Raw genomic sequence first — 23,754 nt, forward strand, 5'->3', positions numbered from 1 at the left:
CCTGATTACAGGCGGGGCGGCGACACCCAGGAGCCACAGAGCTCGGTTTCCCCCTCAGCGGCAGGAACGACACTCAGCAGCCAGGCAGTGGGGCGGCACGGCCAAAGGCCGAGCACAGAATCCCAGCCCCACGTCTCTCAGCACCGCGCCTCCAGGAGGCCGGGCCAGCGATACCCGCCCGAGTACAGGGGGTCCCTCAGAACACATCTCGCCAAGCGCAACGGGCACGCGCAGCCCTGCCTACAGGACGGCACCCCACGCCTCACCATCTCCAGAAAGCCCCACGGAGCACGCAGCTCCCGCCAACGCCCGAGGTACGGGCCGGCCCGCCCAGCTGCAGCACCATCACCACATCTTCAGGAGCCCAGGCAGCAGCCTCAACCCACACAGCGGGGAGGCCGCCCCAGCCACAAGCAGCACCTCAACCTGCACCCTCTATCGGGCCAGGGAGGGGTCGCTCCCACACGCTGCCTAAAGCAGCCGGCCGCAACAACGCAGCCTCCCAAACCTGCTTACAGGAGGGCGGGCTGCTCTGGGGACAGAGGGCTCCACAGCTCACGACAAATGCCCCGAGTACAGGGCTGTCACACTGGCACTTCACCAGCAGCACAGGCGGCCTCACAGGCACAGACCCAAGCCCTGGATACAGGGTGGCCTCAGCCCCACAACTACCACACGGCTCCGCAACGTCCTAGCAAAAAAAGGGGGCAAGACAGGAGGACACTCGCGCCGCTCGCGGGACTGAGAGGGAACATCCCCCTTGCTGCATCCACCAAGTCCTCCATTCCCCCCCGGGAAGCCAAAGCTAAGCTGCAGCTGTTTTCATGGAGGCCTAAAGGGAAGGTTCAATCGCACCATCGCTCACACGCAAACACAAACAAGGGAAGGAAGGGGAACGCACACACACAGATACCAGCTTTCCAGAAGGGAAGGAGAAGGCAGTGCAGCCAAGGCCTGGGGAAAAAAAACCCCGTACCCCGCGAGCAAGCAGACAAGAGCCTCTGACCCGCCCCCAGGCTGCACGGAGGCCACAGACCTCAACGTGCCACGGGGCTTCTCACGTAAAGGCCCAAGGCCATATAGCAGAACAAGCACCCCGAGTACAGGGTCGTCACACGGGCAAGGCCACCAGCAGGCAACAACGCCGAGCGGCCAAACCAAGAGCGGCAGGGAAACGGCACTACCCTGCTTACAGGGGGCCGTGGGGTCCAGCGAGCTCCATTTCCCCACTCGGGTGCGGAGGACGTGGCTCTCGCCCTTCCTACAGGGGCCCACGTTCCCCAGGCAGCCAAAGGAGCAACGAGGCAAAAGGCCAACTACAGCAAAGACCCGAGCCCTGGTTACAGGGAGGTCGCCCAGCACAAAGCCGGCCCGGTCATCCAGAGTGCCGGCAAAGCTCTACTGCAACATGACTGTGTCCCTGGTGACAGGGAGATGCTTTTGCCCAGGGCGCCTCTCCTTGGCCCATCCGCAGGCTCCGGCTCCTCTTCTTGCTCGCTCCTTCCTCCCAGGTCCACGCACCGCTTTGCCGCCTTCCTCCTGCAGCAGCTCCTGCAAATGAAGGAAAACGCAATTAGGACCAAAGGAGCACCAGCTGCCCCACCCAAAGGAAACGGGCTACACGACAGCCCAAGGGAGCTCCGTGCACGACCACCCAGCCAAGGAAGACCGTGCATCCACCACCCCCAAGCCAACCCAGCAGAAACAGAAGAAGAACAGCTTTTCTCACCCTACTGATGCCCCGCGGGGTTCCCAACGGTGCTGCAGCAGGCCGCAGAGGGGGGCACCCTGGGCAAAGAAGGCTGGGCACACAAAGCAGCGGGCTGAGGGTCGGCTCCCCTGCTTACAGGGCGCCCCAACCCGCCGCATCCATCGCAAAGGGCCTGGGACTCAAGGGCATCGCCACACCCTGACTTACAGGGCAGCCCAGGTCCCAGAGGCCAAGGGAGGCTCCCTCTCTCCCAGCCAGGGGCATCTTGACCAGCACCCCGCTAACGAGGCGGTCGCCCCACACATGCTGCCAGCAGAGCACAAAGGCTCTCACCTCCAGACCCTGATTACAGGCGGGGCGGCGACACCCAGGAGCCACAGAGCTCGGTTTCCCCCTCAGCGGCAGGAACGACACTCAGCAGCCAGGCAGTGGGGCGGCACGGCCAAAGGCCGAGCACAGAATCCCAGCCCCACGTCTCTCAGCACCGCGCCTCCAGGAGGCCGGGCCAGCGATACCCGCCCGAGTACAGGGGGTCCCTCAGAACACATCTCGCCAAGCGCAACGGGCACGCGCAGCCCTGCCTACAGGACGGCACCCCACGCCTCACCATCTCCAGAAAGCCCCACGGAGCACGCAGCTCCCGCCAACGCCCGAGGTACGGGCCGGCCCGCCCAGCTGCAGCACCATCACCACATCTTCAGGAGCCCAGGCAGCAGCCTCAACCCACACAGCGGGGAGGCCGCCCCAGCCACAAGCAGCACCTCAACCTGCACCCTCTATCGGGCCAGGGAGGGGTCGCTCCCACACGCTGCCTAAAGCAGCCGGCCGCAACAACGCAGCCTCCCAAACCTGCTTACAGGAGGGCGGGCTGCTCTGGGGACAGAGGGCTCCACAGCTCACGACAAATGCCCCGAGTACAGGGCTGTCACACTGGCACTTCACCAGCAGCACAGGCGGCCTCACAGGCACAGACCCAAGCCCTGGATACAGGGTGGCCTCAGCCCCACAACTACCACACGGCTCCGCAACGTCCTAGCAAAAAAAGGGGGCAAGACAGGAGGACACTCGCGCCGCTCGCGGGACTGAGAGGGAACATCCCCCTTGCTGCATCCACCAAGTCCTCCATTCCCCCCCGGGAAGCCAAAGCTAAGCTGCAGCTGTTTTCATGGAGGCCTAAAGGGAAGGTTCAATCGCACCATCGCTCACACGCAAACACAAACAAGGGAAGGAAGGGGAACGCACACACACAGATACCAGCTTTCCAGAAGGGAAGGAGAAGGCAGTGCAGCCAAGGCCTGGGGAAAAAAAACCCCGTACCCCGCGAGCAAGCAGACAAGAGCCTCTGACCCGCCCCCAGGCTGCACGGAGGCCACAGACCTCAACGTGCCACGGGGCTTCTCACGTAAAGGCCCAAGGCCATATAGCAGAACAAGCACCCCGAGTACAGGGTCATCACACGGGCAAGGCCACCAGCAGGCAACAACGCCGAGCGGCCAAACCAAGAGCGGCAGGGAAACGGCACTACCCTGCTTACAGGGGGCCGTGGGGTCCAGCGAGCTCCATTTCCCCACTCGGGTGCGGAGGACGTGGCTCTCGCCCTTCCTACAGGGGCCCACGTTCCCCAGGCAGCCAAAGGAGCAACGAGGCAAAAGGCCAACTACAGCAAAGACCCGAGCCCTGGTTACAGGGAGGTCGCCCAGCACAAAGCCGGCCCGGTCATCCAGAGTGCCGGCAAAGCTCTACTGCAACATGACTGTGTCCCTGGTGACAGGGAGATGCTTTTGCCCAGGGCGCCTCTCCTTGGCCCATCCGCAGGCTCCGGCTCCTCTTCTTGCTCGCTCCTTCCTCCCAGGTCCACGCACCGCTTTGCCGCCTTCCTCCTGCAGCAGCTCCTGCAAATGAAGGAAAACGCAATTAGGCATTTTGGCATTAAGTGCAGTAACAATAGCAACTTAACCTTCAGAATCCCATGTCCTAAAATCTTAAGTGAAGGCACGTCTTAAATTATCCACTGGAATTACACACAAATACCCATCTTTTCACTCTCTCTAGCCTTCTTTTCCTTCCTCTTGTTTGATTTTTTTTTCCTCTTTTATCTTCCAATACTTTACGGAAGCCTACAGATAAGAACAAGTATGTTTGTTTATGTGGGTATATAGTGATAGGACAAGGGGGAACGGCTTTAAACTGAGACCAGGGATGTTTAGGTTAGATATTTGGAGGAAGTTTTTCTGTACAGAGGCTGGTGTCTCACTGGAACAGGTTGCCCAAGGATATTGTAGATGCCCCATCCCTGGCATTTACAGCCAGGCTGGATGCGGCACCTGGCAGCCTGGTCTAGTTGTTGGCATCCCTGCACATAGCAGGGGGTTGAAACTAGATAATCGTGTTCATTTTTAACCTAGGCCATTATATGATTCTATGATTTCTACAACTAGAGCACTACTGTAGCATTTGGTCTTTCCTTTCTCAGCTGGTCTCTCTGAATATGCCCCACTTTCACCACGACAGCGTGAGGGGCTATAACTTCTGCCTGGGTGTAGGAAGACCCTGCAGAGGAATTTGGACTGGCTAGATAGCTGTGCTAAAGCCAATGGGATGGGGTTCAAAAAAACCAAAGTCTGGGTCCTGCGCTTTGGCCACAACAACCCCAGGCAACACTACAGGCTTGGGACAGAGTGGCTGGAAGACTGTGTAGAGGAAATGGACCTGCAGGTATTGATTTATGCTCTACTGAACATGAGCCAGCAGTGTGCCCAGGTGACCCAGAAGGCCAATGGCATCCTGGTTTTCATCAGAAACAGTGTTGCCAACAGGAACAGGGAAGTAATTGTCCCCCTCTACTCAGCACTGGTGAGGCTACATATCGAGTACTGCGCCCAGTTTTGGCCCCTCACTGTAAGAAAGACATCGAGGCCATGGAGCGTGTTCAAAGAAGGGCAACAAAGCTGGTGAGGGGTCTGGAGCACAAGCCTTATGAAGAGCAGCTGAAGGAGCTGGGATTGTTCAGTCTAGAGAAGAGGAGGCTCAGGGGAGACATTATTGCTCTCTCTAATTACCTGAAGGGAGGTTGTAGTGAGCTGGGGGTCAGCCTCTTCTCTTATGTGACTAATGATAGGACTACAGGAAATGGCTTCAAGCTGCACCAGGGGAAGTGCAGGCTGGACCTTAGAAATACTACTTCCCTGAAAGAGTGGTCAGGCATTGGAAGGGGCTGCCCAGGGAGGTGGCTGAGTCACTGACCCTGGATGTGTTCAAGGAGCATTTGGATGTTGTGTTGAGGGACATGGTTGAGCAAGAACTATTGGTGATGTTTGGATGGTTGGACAGGGTGATCCTGAGGGTCTTTTCGAATCTTGGCGGTTCTATGATTCATCTCTAGCAGGGTGAGATTATTTCTGTTACTGTCCTTTGCAAGCCCAAGTACTCAAGTCATCTCAGGACAAACGTGACGGGCGCCCGCCCCGTCGTCCCCTCACGGCTCGGCGCCGCGCCCGCCCCGTCGTCCCCTCACGGCTCGGCGCCGCGCCCGCCCCGTCGTCCCCTCACGGCTCGGCGCCGCGCCCGCCCCGTCGTCCCCTCACGGCTCGGCGCCGCGCCCGCCCCGTCGTCCCCTCACGGCTCGGCGCCGCGCCCGCCCCGTCGTCCCCTCACGGCTCGGCGCCGCGCCCGCCCCGTCGTCCCCTCACGGCTCGGCGCCGCGCCCGCCCCGTCGTCCCCTCACGGCTCGGCGCCGCGCCCGCCCCGTCGTCCCCTCACGGCTCGGCGCCGCGCCCGCCCCGTCGTCCCCTCACGGCTCGGCGCCGCGCCCGCCCCGTCGTCCCCTCACGGCTCGGCGCCGCGCCCGCCCCGTCGTCCCCTCACGGCTCGGCGCCGCGCCCGCCCCGTCGTCCCCTCACGGCTCGGCGCCGCGCCCGCCCCGTCGTCCCCTCACGGCTCGGCGCCGCGCCCGCCCCGTCGTCCCCTCACGGCTCGGCGCCGCGCCCGCCCCGTCGTCCCCTCACGGCTCGGCGCCGCGCCCGCCCCGTCGTCCCCTCACGGCTCGGCGCCGCGCCCGCCCCGTCGTCCCCTCACGGCTCGGCGCCGCGCCCGCCCCGTCGTCCCCTCACGGCTCGGCGCCGCGCCCGCCCCGTCGTCCCCTCACGGCTCGGCGCCGCGCCCGCCCCGTCGTCCCCTCACGGCTCGGCGCCGCGCCGTGCTCCCCCTATCCGCCCGAATCCCTTAAGCACACTCGACCCGTCCACTCCTACCCCTCAGCTCCACGCCGCACCCGGCCCAGCTCGCCCTCTCCCTCTTTACCGTCCTGTCCTAACTAACAGGGCTAGCGGTGCCTCTCCCTCACCTCACTTCACTTCGATGATGCTGCTGTTCGCCGCTCAGTCCTCCCTGCGCGTTCAGATTCCGACCACATCCTCCAAGGAGAGCGCTTATCAGTCACCGCCCCACACGTGCACCTTATATAGGTGACCCCTGCCGCCCGCCAGCCAATAGGAGCATAAAGCATCACACCCGTTTCCCGCCGTTTTCAATTCCTGCCACTTTTTTTTTCCCTCCACATCATTCCCGCCCTTTCCACCTGGGACCAGTGAGGCCGGGGTCACCTAAAGGTCACACAGCCCCCCATTCCCGGCAATTACTGCCTGCCCCTCAGGGCAAGGCTGCCTCACAGGTGATCTCATCTCACAAACCAAGCACCTGGCAGAGCTGAGTGGGGGGGATTTTTTTCTTCACATTCTGTTGTTTGCTATGGCAGTCATGTAAATGTTTGGTGTTTCTTCCAAGGCAGTAGATGTCTACAATCGTAATTAAAAATATATATTTATAAAAATGAAATATTTGCAATGACTCTTCAGGTCTCTGCCTCTACAGGGAAAACCCCTTCTGAACTGAGAAATATTGTTACAGAGTGTAAAGGGTGAAAAAAGCTGATGCCTGATGCTTGAAGGATATAATTTATTTGTAAACTCGGGCTGTTTATGTTTTATTTACACATCATAGTTGGAAATGCTTATCTCAGTGCTACACATTGAATAGCATGTTCACTAAATTCACTTTCTGTGGTTACATTCTTTCTCGTGTAAGAATAGTATAAAATGGAGTAAGGAGGAGACAAAGGATGGTTACAGAGCATCTGCTGCACCCACCAATGGGGGATTCCAAGATAGGATGTGTCAATAGTAGATATATGTATTTTATCATAAATACATACATAAATCTTATGGGGGGGAAGTGGGGGAAAGTAGGAAGAACAGTATGAAAACAAGCTCAAAATGTGGAATGCTTGCAGCCATTTCCAAGTTGGTCAACAAATGCATTGAGCCTTTTGCCATTAAAATTCTAATGTTTATTCCTTACTGTGTAAGAAAAAAAATAGCCCTTTTGTAGTATCCGAGGTGTGAAACATTGTCAAAAATATCATGTCAGGAGAGAAAAAAAATCAAACTGTAGTGGCATTAAATCTTTACTTTTATCTCATTGATATATCTGCCTCCCCTTCCTATTTTGCTCTGAATAAGAAATTTTATGAAACAGCAGATAAGAAGGTGCTTTTGACCCAACACAAAGTGATGTCCAGTCAGGGACAGTAAACCAGATGAAGCCTGAAACTAAAGTACCCAGAGGGTTTCTACTAAGCAAGTACTGCTGAGGAGCAGATTCGGCAGAAAACAGAAATAAGGAATTGCAGGGTTTGATAGCAATGATAGAAAGTTGTAACCAAGCTTAGCACCATTAACTGCTCCCCTGCTGCTGTCTGGAAGCAGAAAGAAAACAAAGTCAGCAGGCCTGAACTGGTTATCTGTGCATAAAGTAGTTATGGATGTGTCCCTCCTCATATTAGCAGGTGATTTGAAAAAGTAATTACACAAAATATTCTGTTTATGTTTGCTTGCAACACCACAGTAGTCCTTAGATGTTGTGGATGATAACTGTGATGTGGTATTGTAAATGGGGAGACGTTATAGGGCTGGTCTGTTTTAACAAGGCAAAAGAAACAACAAGGGGATGACTAAATTATGACAGATGTTCCCCTTTGTCTTCCTGTCTGTGTGTGCAGAGACTTCTCCTATTGTCCTCGTATTCCACAGCAATCTTTGGGACAAAAGGGGTGCTGTGAGAGGAAGTAAATGACCCCCGAGGACTAATAATGGACCATCACCATGCTAGGAGGACCTAGATGACATCGAAGATTGCCACATAAGGCTATGTCTGTTAGGCAGTCATTGGGGTGGACAGGTTAATGAATTTGGGAATGTAATGAATATGTAATACATGTGAAAATATAACCTGTTTACTAATGATCAACTCGTGGAGCATTATTGGAGAGTTATCTCGATGCTACCCTAGTGCTGCCAATAAAGAATACCTTTCTTAACCGTAACAAAATTTTGCTGTTAAGTTTCTACTCATCTGTTTCTGTAAATCGCAGGTATTGCTCAATCAGCATTTGTGAGCAAAGAAACAAAATCGAGACCAAACAAATGATAAAAATGTGTTTATAATTATTTATCATCTCTTACATCTGGGTCGGATTTCCCTTTGCCGCCATGCAGGTATATGAAACGAGGTGAATGTAATAAAGAGTTTGGGCTCGTGACTCCAGACATGTTGCTCCATCATGTCTCATTAGGGAGACAACGATAGCACATCCAGCTGACACCCGAGCTTCTGCTAAGGTTTCTGTGCTTTCTGCTTGCCTTTTGTTCGTGTATGCGGCACTCCCTTTTGGTAATCAAGGGTGCCTCACTTGCAAGGCAAGATGTGAATTAGCTCTCTGTGCAAATCTCAGATGACCATTAACCACTGGGTAAGTTCCAATAAGGAAACTCTGCTCTTCACATTGCAAGAAAAAAAAAAGTCTTACTTCTTGTGGGAAATAAAAAAAGAAGTAATTTAAGATCACCTTTAAGACATGTTATGTGTAGACAGATGATTCCCTCATGTGCCCTGGGCTAGGAGGGACACCTTGCACTCCAGGAGTCTAAAGATTTGGTTGGAAGTTCTGTGTGTGTTTAAATAATCCTTTCTGTGTTGTTACTATTTCAGCTCAGCGGCAGTCACAGCAGCAGGGGATGCCATCTCCTACAGAGACCAGCACTCCTTAACGAAAAATCTGTAGATGGCTCCAGAGGCAACACCTGGAACATAACGAGATGAGTTGGCAGAGGGGAGGAGAGTGTTTCTCCTTTCTCTGTAGCAAACTATGACTCCAGCATTATTTCAGCTGTTGTCCCTGAGCCAATGAATTTACATGCTGGTGCCTCCCCACAGTACCTGTAAATGAAGATAAAAATCCATTCTTACATCTGCGGGCTGCTCAGAGTAGCTTTGATTTGCTCTTAAGAGCTAAAAGGCTTACTTATTGCCTATTTTTAAGGTAGTTTATCTTCAATGCTGTTATCAGGCAGCCACATCAGTATTAAAGAGCTGAAGTGCCTTACAGTGACAAAATCAGAGAAAAAATGGTTAGCACAAGTCCTAGACGTTGTCTAGGAGAACCGATGGTGATCTCTATACAAGCTGAAAACAAAATCAATTCATTGTTGACCAGTTCTGAAGCCTTAGAGAACTTGGTGCTACACACACTTGACCTGAGGCCAGACTACCAGGAAAGGTTTGGTGGACAGAGCAAGAGGAGGGGAACACACCTGGCAAAATAGTGGTGTCTTAATGAGGCATAGTTGAAATGGTTGGTACTCCTTGTAAACTACCATCTCAGCCACAACCAAGTCTTACCTTGTATTTGAAACCAACAACTTGACAGGCTGATGATACAAAGGATGAGATGGTTTGAATGGAATTCTAATGGGGACCCTGAGCAAGCTCTCCAGCTCCTGGAAAACCAGGGGGAGGGGAATCAGTGGTTAAATCTGTTTCCTCTGCCACATCGGCCCATAAAACACTGAGGTCCTGGATCTCACCCAATTTTGTTTGAAAGAACTGGGTGCCTTTAAGCCACTGAGAAGGGAGGGAAGAAAATTCAGCTCACTGCCTCTGATATGAACATAAAATTAATGTTTATTTCCTCTAGAATGAGGCCATCTGTGAATGGATTTCACGTTTTACGGTATCTGTTAGTATTCCTGACAGTTGCCAATCTGGCAGTTTTGGAGGCTGACATCTGCTATTTAACTACCAAATAACACTGTGCCAGGCACGACCACACAAATGCTCTACGGTGTCCAAAGGCTAAAACCTTTAAAAGCATGTAGGTAGCTTAGGGTTCCTATCTGCTTTCCCTTCACAAACAACCCTGACAAATGGTGACATGAGTACTGTCCTAAATGGCTGAAAATGGTCCATACTCAATGGATATTTATGTGTGTTTATTCCATGGAACCCTATTGCATGGGTTTGGCACCCACGCTTTGGGACATATTGTGGATTTTGTGCCAGCCAACTGGCAGCCAAAGACATACAGCTACATGAATTTAGCACACAGCCGTAGTCCAATATCTAGTTCCTAGCTGCCCAAGTGCAGCCAGAAGCATGGGTGTGGTGTGCAGGAGTCCCAGGTTTGCTGTAAAAAGTCTCACTCCTCCAATCCCAGAGGATCTCTGTCACGTACTTTAAAGGAATCCTATCTGGATGCTCAGGGATACAACTGAGGTTTTAGCATTGTGCCTAAGACTAGGAATTATGAATACAGGCCTAGTTTTCTACCTGGGACTGTGGCACTACAGTGGACTGAGACACTACAGAGTACATGAGGGATCTTAAGATAAAATACCTAAGGATTTTTTCTGATCCATGCTGTGGATTTTTAACTTCTGCATATACTCAGAGCTGCTCAAGTCCCTGCAGGCTCAAGCACAAACATGTGTTCAGTTCATGACTGTGCTTTGTCAGATTCATAAACTATCGTCTACCCATGATTGGACTTGGCAGATGTTTTCTGAAAACTCTGTCACATGCCCAACTTATCAACCCTGCTGGCAGTAGCTGCTCTCTATTTGGGACAGGTTTTGAAGCCCATGCAGAGCTCTGTGCCAAGACAGCCAGCCTGCAGTTCTGTGACTGCAGTACAGATGTACCTCAGGGGAGCCGCAGGTAAGATGCTTTCCTCACCAGTCTTATCCATTTATTTTACAAGACAAATGGATTAACTAAGTTTGAAATACTAAAGGTCTCCTTGAGTAGCAAACTCCCTTAACATCACTAGCTTCTATGAGAATTGATGTTGCTCAGGATCTTGCCAGGTTCACTCAGCACCTTCTTGGGATGTTTCCTAAATACGTAGCTCCCTCTGAAAGTAATGCCTCCTATTTATTTCCATGGAAACTACAGCAGATACGAAGAGCACAATAACACCATTTGATAGAGTAAATTCTCAGCTACAAAACACCTTTTTTTTCAACATAGTCACAACCATTAGCTGTCCATTTTCACCAGCAATGAACAAGAGCCTGCATGCTATGTTAGTAAAAATTTGCACCAGTAGAGGTGACCCACTGTTTCACACTTGCTATCAGGGTTTTGTTGCTGAAACGCACCACCCACCACCTCACGGTGCTCATATCCACTGCTTGATCTTCAGAAATGTTCAGCAAGCACTGATGAGTGTCAGTGCAATTTTTTCCACATGGAGGAATTCAGTGACATAACTTTCCTTCATATGTATTTCCAAGTCAGACACTGTTTTGTTAGACTGCCCTTCCACTACCATCCGTCGCAAGGGAATAAGATGTAACAGAATTTTGGTGAGAAGCTTCAACCTTTACTGCCATACCACCAATATATGCCTGAGATGCCATGGACCAACATAATAAAATAGAAGGCATTACTTTTGGAGCAGAACTCATAGTCATTGTGAGTATGAATTATAACAAAACAAAGTAAGGCCTTTGTCACTATGAAATTTCTGCTGTAAATATATCTTTTAAAGGTCTTCAAGAAGCAAATGCAATCCATTACGATACATGAGAGAAGATCAGACATCTGTTGAGAAAAGCAAGATGAATGTGGATTCAGCATCCTGCTTTGACATTCACATCTGCCAAAAAGATCAGTGGGGACCACAAATCCTTAGCTGATGGTTAAGTAAGTCATGAGCATTTTGTCAATAATTGAGTGAATGACCTTCAAATCCAACACCAGTGAAAACAGAAAAATACATTATTATTACATGTTGTGCATATTATTAACATGATAATTACCAGAAAATATGAACAAACATAGGAGATCTAAACTTTCAAACAGCAGCAAACAAGAGAACAAGCTATGGCTGAAATTTGTTCTTATATACACTCACACCTGTAAAGAAACACTCTGAGTTAATCAACAGGGAAAATTAATTTATTAGCATGAAAACGAATGATTTGAAAGTTGTAATTAAAAAACAAAGAAAGAAAACAACAACAACAAACAAATAGCATTGAAAACTTTGAATTAAATAATATTATCATCATCATCATTACTGCGAAAGAAGTGTAATGACAACTTCATGTAACATTCAGAGTTAGTTAAAGCTCTAATTCAGAAATTAAAGAATAGACATTAATTCTGTGTTTTAAAACAATAACTTTTAACTAAATAAAACTGTTCTAATTAAAGAGGCCTAAGGAATAGAGAATCAACTAAGTTCTATTTTTATTTTATTAAAATATATTTGCAAGCAAATATGGTGACTATTCATTATCAAAATATCTTTTTCTTTCTATTCTTACCTTACTAGTGGATTGTGCTGAATTGTGTCTTTATGTATTCTTTCATTTCTGTAAAGGTGGATCCATTTTTGCTTACCAGTGGGCAGCAATTCCCTTGCTCCTATTATCACTTAGACTAATTTAGCCATGGCCTAGCTTTCTAGGTAATTTCTGATGAGAAAGGCTGGTAGTTTGACATTTCTCTCCCCATACAGACAGGTAACTGAGCTATACAGCCAAATACATGGCAAAAACTTAACCAGGGCTAGAGAGGCTATCACTATACTGGTGATCAGATTGAGAGAGTATGCCTTCATTTCTTTCCTTTTAAAAATTATATTTAGTATTCATTTAAAATTTTTGTTTGTTTGTTTACTGTATTTTAAGTAACATGACACAGATTGCATTCAAAATCCTTCTCCCCCCCCCCCCCCCCCCCCAAAAAAAATGCAGTCTCATTCATATTGACTACTGTAAGCAGTTTTTGGTTCATGCCCCTTGAACCATATTTATATACTGTCTGGAAGGATGGCATGAATCAAAACTGAGGCAAGCAGCATGCTGAAAATTTAACAGTGTATATGACTGCATGCCACTGTTGTTCTTGTGAAGTGGGCTTAACACAGCTCTGATGTTCTGAGTCAAAATTCCTTTATAATACCAGTCTTATGATGAAAGCTACAGATCAGCTTCTATACAAACATAAAAGACTGGAGATCAAGACTGGTTGTCTATCTACTCCTATGTGATTTAGCCTTCAATTTCAGTTCTGCAGTTATCCAGTTTTGCAGCCTCTGCATGCTTGGGTTTTCCTTGTGTAAAAATCCATGACTAGCAAGGCCTCCTTCCAAAGATTCAGCTGAAGCCTGCACTCAAACCCAGATTCTGGGAACTACTCTGGTCCTTCAGTAGCAAAATATATCTACTGACATTTCAGTAATTTCTAACAGTTAAGTAATACTTCAATGAGCATCAAGAATGAATACTTTTAGATAGAGAAGTTACTTCTTGATACATTCTTTCAAGGCCTTGAAATGTTTTTCTGTAGTCACCCAGATGTTCTTGAAATCCATGGATAGGACTACATAGGAACCCGCTTCTAGTTTGTCCTCCACAAAATTTTAATCTGACAAGACTGAACTTGGACAAACCTCACCTAGCAGATTTTCATGGCCATCCAGCAGAAGGAGACCCTTTTTCTCCACCTCTTGTTTCTCAGTTCACTATCATCAGCAATACACTGAGATCTTCATGTGACAGTTTCTGCTTTGCAGGATAAGTCATATATGATAGACTTCCACTTACTGTATCCTGCTTGAAGACTTGACAGAGAGAAGTAAACATAACAAAGTTTTGTGCTGTTACATTTTTTTTTTTCCTTTTACAAAGTAGAACAGGCCAGTTATTAGTATATTGTGGAAGCTTGTGAATAATATAACCATAGCTTGTAGAATTTCCCTATTTTCATGGTTTTATGATTTTTGGTTATCGGTATTCCACATCATAACATCATGCAGTGTACTGGGAGTTAAAGAGCAAATGCTCTAGTTCCGGGTACTTGTCCGGAAGAGAAGAAGAACTACGTTCCCCAGAAGACTGTTCAAGTACTGTTATCATTCCTGCTCAGGGGAACAGATATAAGGCCTGTAGGTCACCTGACCTGGGTCGTCTCTTCTTCTCATCTCGTCGTGCTCGCTTTCGGATCGTCTCGCTGCTGCTCCTGACTGCACGCAAGGCTTCAGTATTAGTGTAAGGCCTTCAGCTCTTGGACAATCCTTCTCTCAATTATATTTGATTTTATTAACAATTATATTGAATTATATTGTATTATAGTGTGTTATTGTGCATTCTGATACTGTATTTAGTAAATTAGTTTGTTTCTCCTCAGATCGTTGCCGCTGTTTTTTTTAACTATTCTTTTTTTGTGGGGGGGTCCCCTGTTTCCCTTTTCTGGAGGCGCGGATTTTGGAAAAGAAATCCCTCTGCCCCACTAGTCACAGAACCAGGCCAGACCAGCCCGTAAACAGTTGACACCTATTTATTAGGTAATAATGCTATCCAGGTTAATCTCTGAGGTCAAGAATTTCACAGTTTATTAGAGGAAGATTGTATTATTACTGCTAAATTACCTAGATGCAACCTCAAGCTCTCATGAGAATTATTTTTTATTTAAATATTCAATTTCAAATAACAGATTAAAAAGACTTGCAATAAGTGAGCCATCAGATTAGGAGTTAAAAAAAAAAACAAAAAAACAACAGTTAAACTGTTAGCTTAAACTTGTTACTTTAAACTGTGTTTTATTTTATTTTATTTTTTGGTCTGTTATTCTCAGCCCATTGTCTTCATTATTTCTGCACTTCTTTTCCCTTAGAATCATAGAATGGCCTGGGTTGAAAAGGACTACAATGATCATCTAGTTTCAACCCCCCCACTATGTGCAGGGTTGCCAACCACCAGACCAGGCTGCCCAGAGCCACATCCAGCTTGGCCTTGCATGCCTCCAGGGATGGGGCATCCACAACCTCCTTGGGCAACCTGTTCCAGTGAGTCACCACCCTCTGTGTGGAAAAACTTCCTCCTAATATCTAACCTAAACCTCCCCTGTTGCAGTTTAAAAGCATTCCCCCCTGTCCTATCACTATCTGCCCTTCTAAACAGTCCTTTCTCCTCCTGTTTATATGCTTCCTTCAAGTATTGGAAGGCCACAATACAGTCTACCAAGAGCCTTCTCTTCTTCAAGCTAAACAAGCCCAGTTCCCTCAACCTTTCCTCACAGGAGAGGTGCTCCAGCCCCCTGATCATCTCAGTGGCCCTCCTCTGGACCCACTCCAAGAGCTCCACGTCCTTCCTGTACTGGGGGCCCCAGGCCTGGACGCAGTACTCCAGTTGGGGCCTCACAAGAGCCGAGTAGAGGGGGACAATCACCTCCCTCTCCCTGCTGGCCACTCCTCTTTTAATACAGCCCAGAACACAGTTGGCCTTCCAGGCTGCAAGTGCACACTTCTGGCTCATGTCCAGCTTCTCATTCACCAGGACCCCCAAGTCCTTCTCTGCAGGGCTGCTCTCAAGGAGATCTTCCCCCTGTTTGTATAAATACCTGGGATTGCCCCAACACAAATGCAGCACTCTGCACCTGGCCTTATTGAATTTCATTAGGTTTTCATGGGCCCACTTCTCCAGCCTATACAGGTCCCTCTGTATGGCTTTCCTTCTTTCCAGTGTATCGACTGAAGTGCTCAGCTTGGTGTCATCTGCAAACTTGCTGAGGGTGCACTCAATGCCATTGTCTATGTCACTGATGAAGATACTGAAGAGCATGAGCTCTTCTCTTGAAGAGCAAGAGCCCTTAACTCTCCTATCTTAATTCAATTCACATTTCTCTACTCCTTGACTTCAGTCGAGCCCTTTCAGGGCCTAGGAAAATGTAATATATTTGAAACAGGATATTCATGTCACCTACTTCATTCAAAATCTCTTGAAGCTGTCTGTTTTCATCAGGCACTGTGCAAAGAAACTCGGCAGCAAGATTTTTTAGTTTCTTCAAAACCTTATTTTTAGATACCCAGTGTGAAAAAGATGTGAATATTCCTTCATTATTTGTCAGCAGAGCTGGCACACAAAGGCTGGGATTTCCAAATAAGAGAAAATACTGCCAGCAAAGAAACAGTTCTTTGGATAGCATTGGTCATCTATAGGTTTCAAAATGCTGTATAAAGGAGAATCTTTAGTAATATTAGATTTACATGCCAGGACAAATATAATAATAATATGTTGTTATTACATTTTCCTTCTGTTTGTCAAGTATTTTGAGTGTTCTATGAATGGTCAGGATACACTTTAATACTGTGGATACAAGAGATACAGCTGAGCAACCAGAAAGTTCATTGCAGAGGTACAAGTTCATATGCATTATAGAAAGCACTACAGTCAACTCCCCTTCCCCATAGTAGAGTACGTCACTTAAGTACCAGTATCACAGCATTTCTGTTTGATTGTTTTGACAATTAAATTCAATATCATTGACAATGAACTTTAACAGAAATAAATGCAGTTTGTTTCTGAAAGGGACTACAATTCTATTTTGGATGTTTAATTGCCTTTTTGCTAATTTATATGTTTTAAGGATGCATGATAACATACTCATCTGCAAGTTTCTGCTAAGCTCAATATCTTCCCTTTTCTGCATTCCATTAGAGAAAAAAGATACTAAATGACCACTGGCAAAAATTTTTTGAGAAAAAAATACAAGTGGAATTGCTTTAACATATCTTTTCAAACGTTTTTAATGATCCAAGTGTTAACCAAAATGCTAAACTGCTCCTGTTATTTATATCATGGCTACTCTTGTTTATTTGGATGGAAAATTAGAAAACAATCATGTATTTACTTTTCTCAAGATAAAAGTTAATGGGGAAAAATGAATTGAAATAATTTACCACATACATTTGCAGTTATGAGAGAAAAAAAAATATAAAATGACTTAATGCAATCTTAGCACAACATTATGTGAAACGTTCTATGCAGGTACTGCATAATTTTGGAGTAAATGTTGCTGACATCCCACTTAACCAAAGCAGCTTAATACAATACATCTCTGTTAATTGCTGAATAGATTGCTGAGATTTTTACAAGCTATAGATTGGTCCATTAATTGGTTGTCCATTAGCAGGAACTAATTTATGAACAAATATCTTACTATACACTAGCAAAGGCAGTTACAAACATTTGTTCTTGATCACAATTTCCCTTACAGTTTACTTTACTTATGAATTACAACTTGTTTCCATTCCACTTTCTGTATATTTTCTGCCTATGTCAATTATATAGTAATTAGTGGGAAAAAGAAATAAAGTAATCTATTCTCTTCTGTATAAGGCAGGATTGCTTACTTGGGTGCTGGTCCCATTTTATCTGAGGACACTTGCAGGAACTGTCCTGGAAGAAGGTGCAAGAGCAGCCAGCACTGAGCTGCCTTCTCAGAGAAGTCTCAGGTACCCAGGGACAAGTGTAGAGCTGCTATGCCCTGAGCGCCAACCATCCTGGGCATGTGCAACAGTTTGTCTCTGCCCATGTGCATTGCATTTTCTGCTTCCAGGCTATGCATGAGTTTTCATGTTCCTCCACTGAACAGTTGTCTTGCAGTTGTGCTCTTGGCTTCCAACAGGTAGTCTATTGCCCATGTGCAAGGAAAGTGTTTCACACATATGCTGTTAACACAGTTGTTTCTACAAAGCCGCAGGTTCTCTGTGCATGCTCAGCAGACTTAGCACATAAGGCAGAAGGAGTTGTCCTGTTAATGCTTCTGGAACAGAAAATTGCAGAGATTTCACTCTTACTTTATCCCCAGGCATTCCTGTCCTAAAATACAATTATTGCTAATAACGACAAATAGCGATGAGTTGTCAGTAACAATTTCAACACTTTAGATACAGTATGAACCAAAACTCCAGACTAAGCTTCATCTGGACTCAGTAGCAAATCAACAGAGCTTGTAAAAAACAGAAGAATCAATTGAACACATTTAAAACACATTAAAAAAGGTAAACTGAAGCATTTGGCTGTAACTAGGAGCTATTAAAGATACAAAGGCTTTAAAAAATGCAAAAAATTAAATGAGTCTCTGTATCTATATAAAAAAGCATAGGCAAATCATTATCTATATGTGCATAAAGCTATTTTATATTTACATTTTATAAATTCATTTATTTAAAAGCTTGTTGAGAAACATTGATTGTGGTTAACACATAGAATAAATTATTGTCTTCTTATGGAATTTAAAAATGGTAACATGATAAAGACACTTAAAAGCATAGTGCCCCCAAACCAAATAATTCAGTTCATTTTAACCTACACTTAGGAAGGAGGAAATGTACTTGGAAATACAAAAAATAAAATAAAATAAAATAAAATTGTTCACCATTTGTTACACATTGTCCCTGTTCCTGTGCAGCAGTTCCAACAGCAGCAAGAGGTTCACTGTAAAATCATCCACTTAGCAACCTGAGCAAAGAAAGTGCAGAAGGAAATGAAGCAATCACATGAAATTGTGCTCTTTTTCTGAACTCTGTCAACTGCAAACTTTTAAAGAGCTTTTCCCAGTTTTTCTCACACTTAATCTAACCCAAAAATTCATTTCTCTTTTATTTTCCAATACTAGTATGGTTTGTGATTGCTGCTTCTCTCATCATGACACAAGCCTCGGCTGAACTCTGAGCACCTGAGTGTGTGCACTCAGTAATTTGCCCGAGTGTTGCTATTTTCATGAAGCGAACACTGGCTAGAGCACAGCAGTGCTTCTCTTTGTACTTGCTGCTCTTTTATTTTCCTGACAGCTCCTGTCTCACCCCTATCCCACTGCCTTTAATCTGCTTCCTTAGATCCTCCCCACTCATGCTCTGACTGAGCTTTGAATTTGACTCCACTGCTTGTTCATAATGCATTTATCCAGTTTGCTACCTTGTGAACTAGCCTTGTTCATGCATTAAGTGCTGCCTGAGGAAGTGGGAAGGATTCACGCTCAGAATTTTGCTCTGACTGGCAAGTAAAATCTAACCAGAAATTTCAAAAAGGAAAGAACTGAACTTCGGCATTAAGCCATTGGCAATTCAAGGTACTTTTAATCTTATGCTTGTGCTGCAGTACAGCCCACAACTTTATGCACGATACTTGCAGGATTTAGTTGTGCAACTATGAGATGATTCCTGTGGGCAACACATTAAGAGTCCTGCAGTGAGCTGCTTTCCATGCTCATAAGCCACACCTTGGTTTATATGCTATTCAATGTTCCATTTCCAATTGAAAAAAGATGTTGAGTTTTTCTGAAAGATCTACCCTTCGGCCTCAGCTGTCCATCCCTTCTGCTTCCCTCCATAGCAATGTTAGCATTAGAAAATGTAGTTAGCCTTCAGTGCAAAGTTACAGCAACGTGAGTGGGTGGCAGCAAGAGCAGAAGACAATCCAAGGTCACCTTGGATAGTGAGATAGGAAGGGGATCTGCAGAAAGAAGCACTGTGAGCTCTCTCCCAGCAGGCCATGGGAGCATGGTATAAAACAGGGAAGTTAGAAGTGGAAGTGCTTCGCTCGCCTCCAGTGGTGCCTGCAGCTTTGTGAGAAGTGATTTTTGCTGTAGGACAACCTTTTCCTCACATGGTCAGCACGTGCAATTTGGAGTATTTTTCAAGACCCCCTGGGCCTCTTGTTTCTCTGTGGCCGAAGGGAAGTGCACAATTTACTTCTTACCCCTCCCAGCAGCCCAGTCAAAATAATAACAGTATCTGCTGATAAAATATGTATTACATGTATCATTTTCTTCTAGTTTAGGAAAAAGCACGCTGTATTGGACAGAGAGCCTATATTCTTGTCCAGATGCATTTAAGACAGAGTTTTAATTACTCTAAATACCACAGCAGAAACACCAGTGGAAAAACATCCGTACAAAAATTCTGTTGTAGATTTTTGACTTAAGAAGATGGTTTTGTTTTAGCAATATGCAGATAAGAATGCAAGAGTGACAGGGTGCCCACTGTGCTCTGCAGGAAAATCATCACAAGCAACAGTCTTTTCCTGAAAAAATGCATTTAACAACTGAATAAATCAGGCAGCCAAATCATAACAGATAAGAAGCATGACTTCAGCTTTACACATGGGAGTCTGAGGCAACTGCCTAGGGCCAGCAAGTTCCTGTGACATAGCTGGGGCATAAATCCTGCGTCTAGAGTCATAATTGCAATAATCAAACAATAAATAAATAAATAAAATACACTTCCTCTAAGAATTTCATCTAGAGACATTACATAGTTATTTTTCTACATCTGTGATACTAAAAAATATGCAAATGTAAAAAACTGAGAGAGCAGGAAGGTCTTATGGGAAACATTTCTGAATAACATAATATTGCTACAATTTCATTAGCTCTGATTGATAACAGGGAAAAAATATTTCAGAACTAAGCCCAGAAACTTAAGCATATCTTACACTAAAGCATTTTGGTAGCACTAGATTCTCACTGCATTATTGACATTGCACTCCATCCTTGTGCACTCTGGCACAGAGGGCAGAGCCTCAGCTTCTATTTTGTTCTGTCAGTTGTTTCTGTTCTCATCTGTTCTGCAGATCAATCAACCCAAAATTGGCTGCTCTGCCCTCCTCACTAAGAGTTTACCCAGTTGTCTCTGGAGAAGCATCTTTTCCCCATCTCAGCTGTTGCCTGTGTGACAAGCTTCTCGTGGGCATCTGTTGGCTCCCAGTGTGCCCCAAATATGTTTGATTCTTCCTCCTGGTTCTTTTTCAAATGAGCTACAAGTCAATGATTTACCACTGCTGTTTTTCACAGGCTACATCTTTCCAGATAATCCAGTACTCTGCAATTGCTCAGTATATTAGGTATAGGGATAAAGTGCCTGATTTAGACTATGGAGCACATCACCTTGACTGTGATCATGCAGCATGTGTGGGTCAGCCAGGAGATCAGGCCCAGGCAGCATGGGTTTATGAAAGGCAGGTCGTTGACCAGCATTATCTCCCTCTACGACCAGGTGATCCTCCTGGTGGTTGAGGGAAAGGCTATGAGTGTAGTCTACCTCAACTTCAGCAAAACCTTTGACGCTGTCCCCACAGTATTCTCTGAGATAAACTGGCAGCCCATGGCCTGGACAGGTGTACTCTTTGCTGTGTAAAAAACTGGCTGGGTGTCCAGGCCCAGAGAGTTGGTGGTGAATGGAGTGAAATCCAGCTGGCGACTGGTCACAAGTGGTGTTCCCCAGAAGTCAATACTGGGGTTGACCTATTCAGTACCATTATTGATGACTTGGACCTTACCTTTAGTGTTTGCAATAATGCCAAGTTGGGAGGAAATGTTGATCTGCCTGGGGGTAGGAAGGCCCTTCAGAGGGATCTGGATAGGCTGGCTGGCTTGGCTGAGGCTAACTGTATGAGCTTCAACAGGACCAAGTGCCAGGTCCTGCGTTTTGGCTACAAAAATCCCATGCATCACTAAAGGCTTGGAGCAGAATGGCTGAAAACCTGTATGGAGGAAAAGAATCTTGAGAGGTTAGTTGATAGCTGGCTGAACAAGAGCTAGCAGTGTTCCCAGACAGCCAAGAAAGCCAATGGCATCCTGGCTTGTATTAGAAACAGCATACTCAGAATGAGCAGGAAAGTGATTGTCCCCCTATATTTTACCATCTTTCCCTATACTCCTTTTAATCCAGACCTGTAAGGTCTCACTCAGCTCCTTACTCATACCCATGTAGATCTCTTACTAGCAAACAGTATTTTTTCAAATGACTTTCTGACTAGCACAAACGCCAACACAGATTTCTTGGGACCTTATCAGTACCTGTCTTCTACTATGGAACGTAATCATTTTTATAGGCAACTGATCTACTGAAGGTTCTTCTCTCTAGTTACTTGAGTACCTCTTGAAGGCCAATCCTGCTGAAAGCTTTTTTCAGAAATCCAAATGCACAATACTACCATTATTGTCTTATAGTATTATTTCAACTGTACTTTCAAATATTTAATAAATGTGTGGTCCCTGACTTTGTTTTGGAAACGTCATGCTGATGTTGCCGAATTCATTCATTTTTATGTATATTATTACTATTTTTATTCAGCACAGATTTCAGATGTAACGTTTTCAGCATTCTTCTCATCTTTTTAGACAAACAGTACACTTGTCCAATTTCATTGATGACCTAAAAAAATAAAAATAAAAAAAAAAATCCAAAACAAAACAAATGATTTTATAGTATTTTTTTAGCAGATTAATAATTTCATATTTAAGTTCACTGAGAACTCCTCAGTGAGTCTTATTGAAACTAAGTGATTTTTTCCTGCTCATTTTGACAATACATTCAAAAATCACTTGTGTGATGCTTCAGTTTGGGATATTACTTCATAATAGTCACCAATGAAAAATGGATCCAGTATGGAAACCTCTCTAATCAACTCTGCAATAGAGATTCAGCATTCAACTTTTCTGCTACAGCTTTATCTTCTTTGAAATCTCCTTTTATTGCTGTTATCTGCCAGCAAATACTAGGTGTCTACTCTGACCTTTTAGAAATATGCGTTAATGACATGTCTAGCCTATGGGGTCTTTAAAATATATAATATTATGATTAAAATATATATATAATGTCTGCTACAGATTGTTATATTCTCTTATCGAAAACAAGAGTTCATTATTAATATTTTAGCCTTAGGCATTTGTTCTTACGGTCCTCTTTAAAACTCTTTTTTGATTGGTGTAGTAATACAAACATGCTTACGCTATATTGCCTGTATACAACCTCTAAATATTTAGTGTGTAACTGTTTTCCTCCCTTTTTTGGAACTTACCTTTTCAATGTCATTTTACTGCTACGGATTTTAGAAATTCTTGCTTTGTGCTTGTTTTCAAATGGTTTCATTAAAAAACAAACAAACAAACACCACCAGAAATCACTGTAGCCACTTCCAAGTGCTAGTAGATGAGGAAGGTCGCAAAATGTTGGACTTAGATAGGAAAGCAAGCGCATTCTTAGTGTCCTACCAGTGGTATTACTAATGGAAATCAGTAGTGCTTTCAAAGTGTATTCTTGAAAGAAGGACCTTCACTCATTTATCTAAAATAAAGTTTGTGTACTCACCAAGAATAATATTGGAGTCAATACAGACTCCTGAGCTTCTTACAATATAACTTACTGACTACTTCATTCACATCTGAAAAATTGGATTCCCTAAAAAAAATTCAGAATGAATTAACCTTGCTTTCTGAGATTATTGGCTCCTTTTGAATCAATGCATTTACATTTTTTTAAATGAAAGTATTTAACGTTATTTTGATCAGTGATAGTAGTAGATACAACATTTTTGAAATATATACTTATTGTAATATGTATCAAACTTCAACTAGGTATCTCATCTTAATAAACAATGAATCTTTGCTCTATGAGTATTTTTCTATTACAATATTTGAGATGTTTCTAAGAAAATTCTGCTAAAAATCATGGGCTGCACACCTAATTTTTCACTCGTGTACAAAAAACAACTGGAGTTCTGGTCTGATCTTTATTTGATGAATTGCACTGCAGTTTGAGAAGCCAGTTTTGAGACATAATGCTATGTTTCCATAGCAGTGAATTCAAATTACAAAACCAACTCAGAAGGCCAGGTCCTTCATAGTGCTCATTTTGATGTATTAAAGAAAGAAAATATTCACATCTGTTTATGTCTCATCTCCATGTAGAACTAGCTAAACTTTGCTTTAAATTTATTTAATACAACTATTCCAAATTAAAAATAATAATAATAATAATCCTTTTTATATGTTCTAAGTAGGGATGAGAAAGATTTTCAAAACCATTTCCCAAAGAGGTAAATCATCCCTAAGTGCCATATTAGAGATCAACATTT

At 45.2% G+C, this 23,754-nt stretch overlaps 2 long non-coding RNA genes across 2 annotated transcripts; both read right to left on the minus strand.

Annotated features, from left to right (window-relative positions):
• Nucleotides 1–624: 624 nt before the first annotated feature.
• LOC421806 lies at nucleotides 625–2,203 on the minus strand. Its single transcript, XR_006938917.1, has 2 exons — nucleotides 1,730–2,203; nucleotides 625–1,551 (listed from the first exon to the last, which is right to left on the minus strand). It is a non-coding gene; the product is annotated as an uncharacterized LOC421806 (long non-coding RNA).
• Nucleotides 2,204–16,622: 14,419 nt separating this feature from the next.
• Nucleotides 16,623–22,124, minus strand: LOC121110273. Its single transcript, XR_005858701.1, has 3 exons — nucleotides 21,175–22,124; nucleotides 18,275–18,357; nucleotides 16,623–17,659 (listed from the first exon to the last, which is right to left on the minus strand). It is a non-coding gene; the product is annotated as an uncharacterized LOC121110273 (long non-coding RNA).
• Between the last annotated feature and the right edge of the window lie 1,630 nt (nucleotides 22,125–23,754).

The sequence above is a fragment of the Gallus gallus genome, chromosome 3 (genome assembly GCF_016699485.2).
Source record: "Gallus gallus isolate bGalGal1 chromosome 3, bGalGal1.mat.broiler.GRCg7b, whole genome shotgun sequence".
NCBI lineage: Eukaryota > Metazoa > Chordata > Aves > Galliformes > Phasianidae > Gallus > Gallus gallus.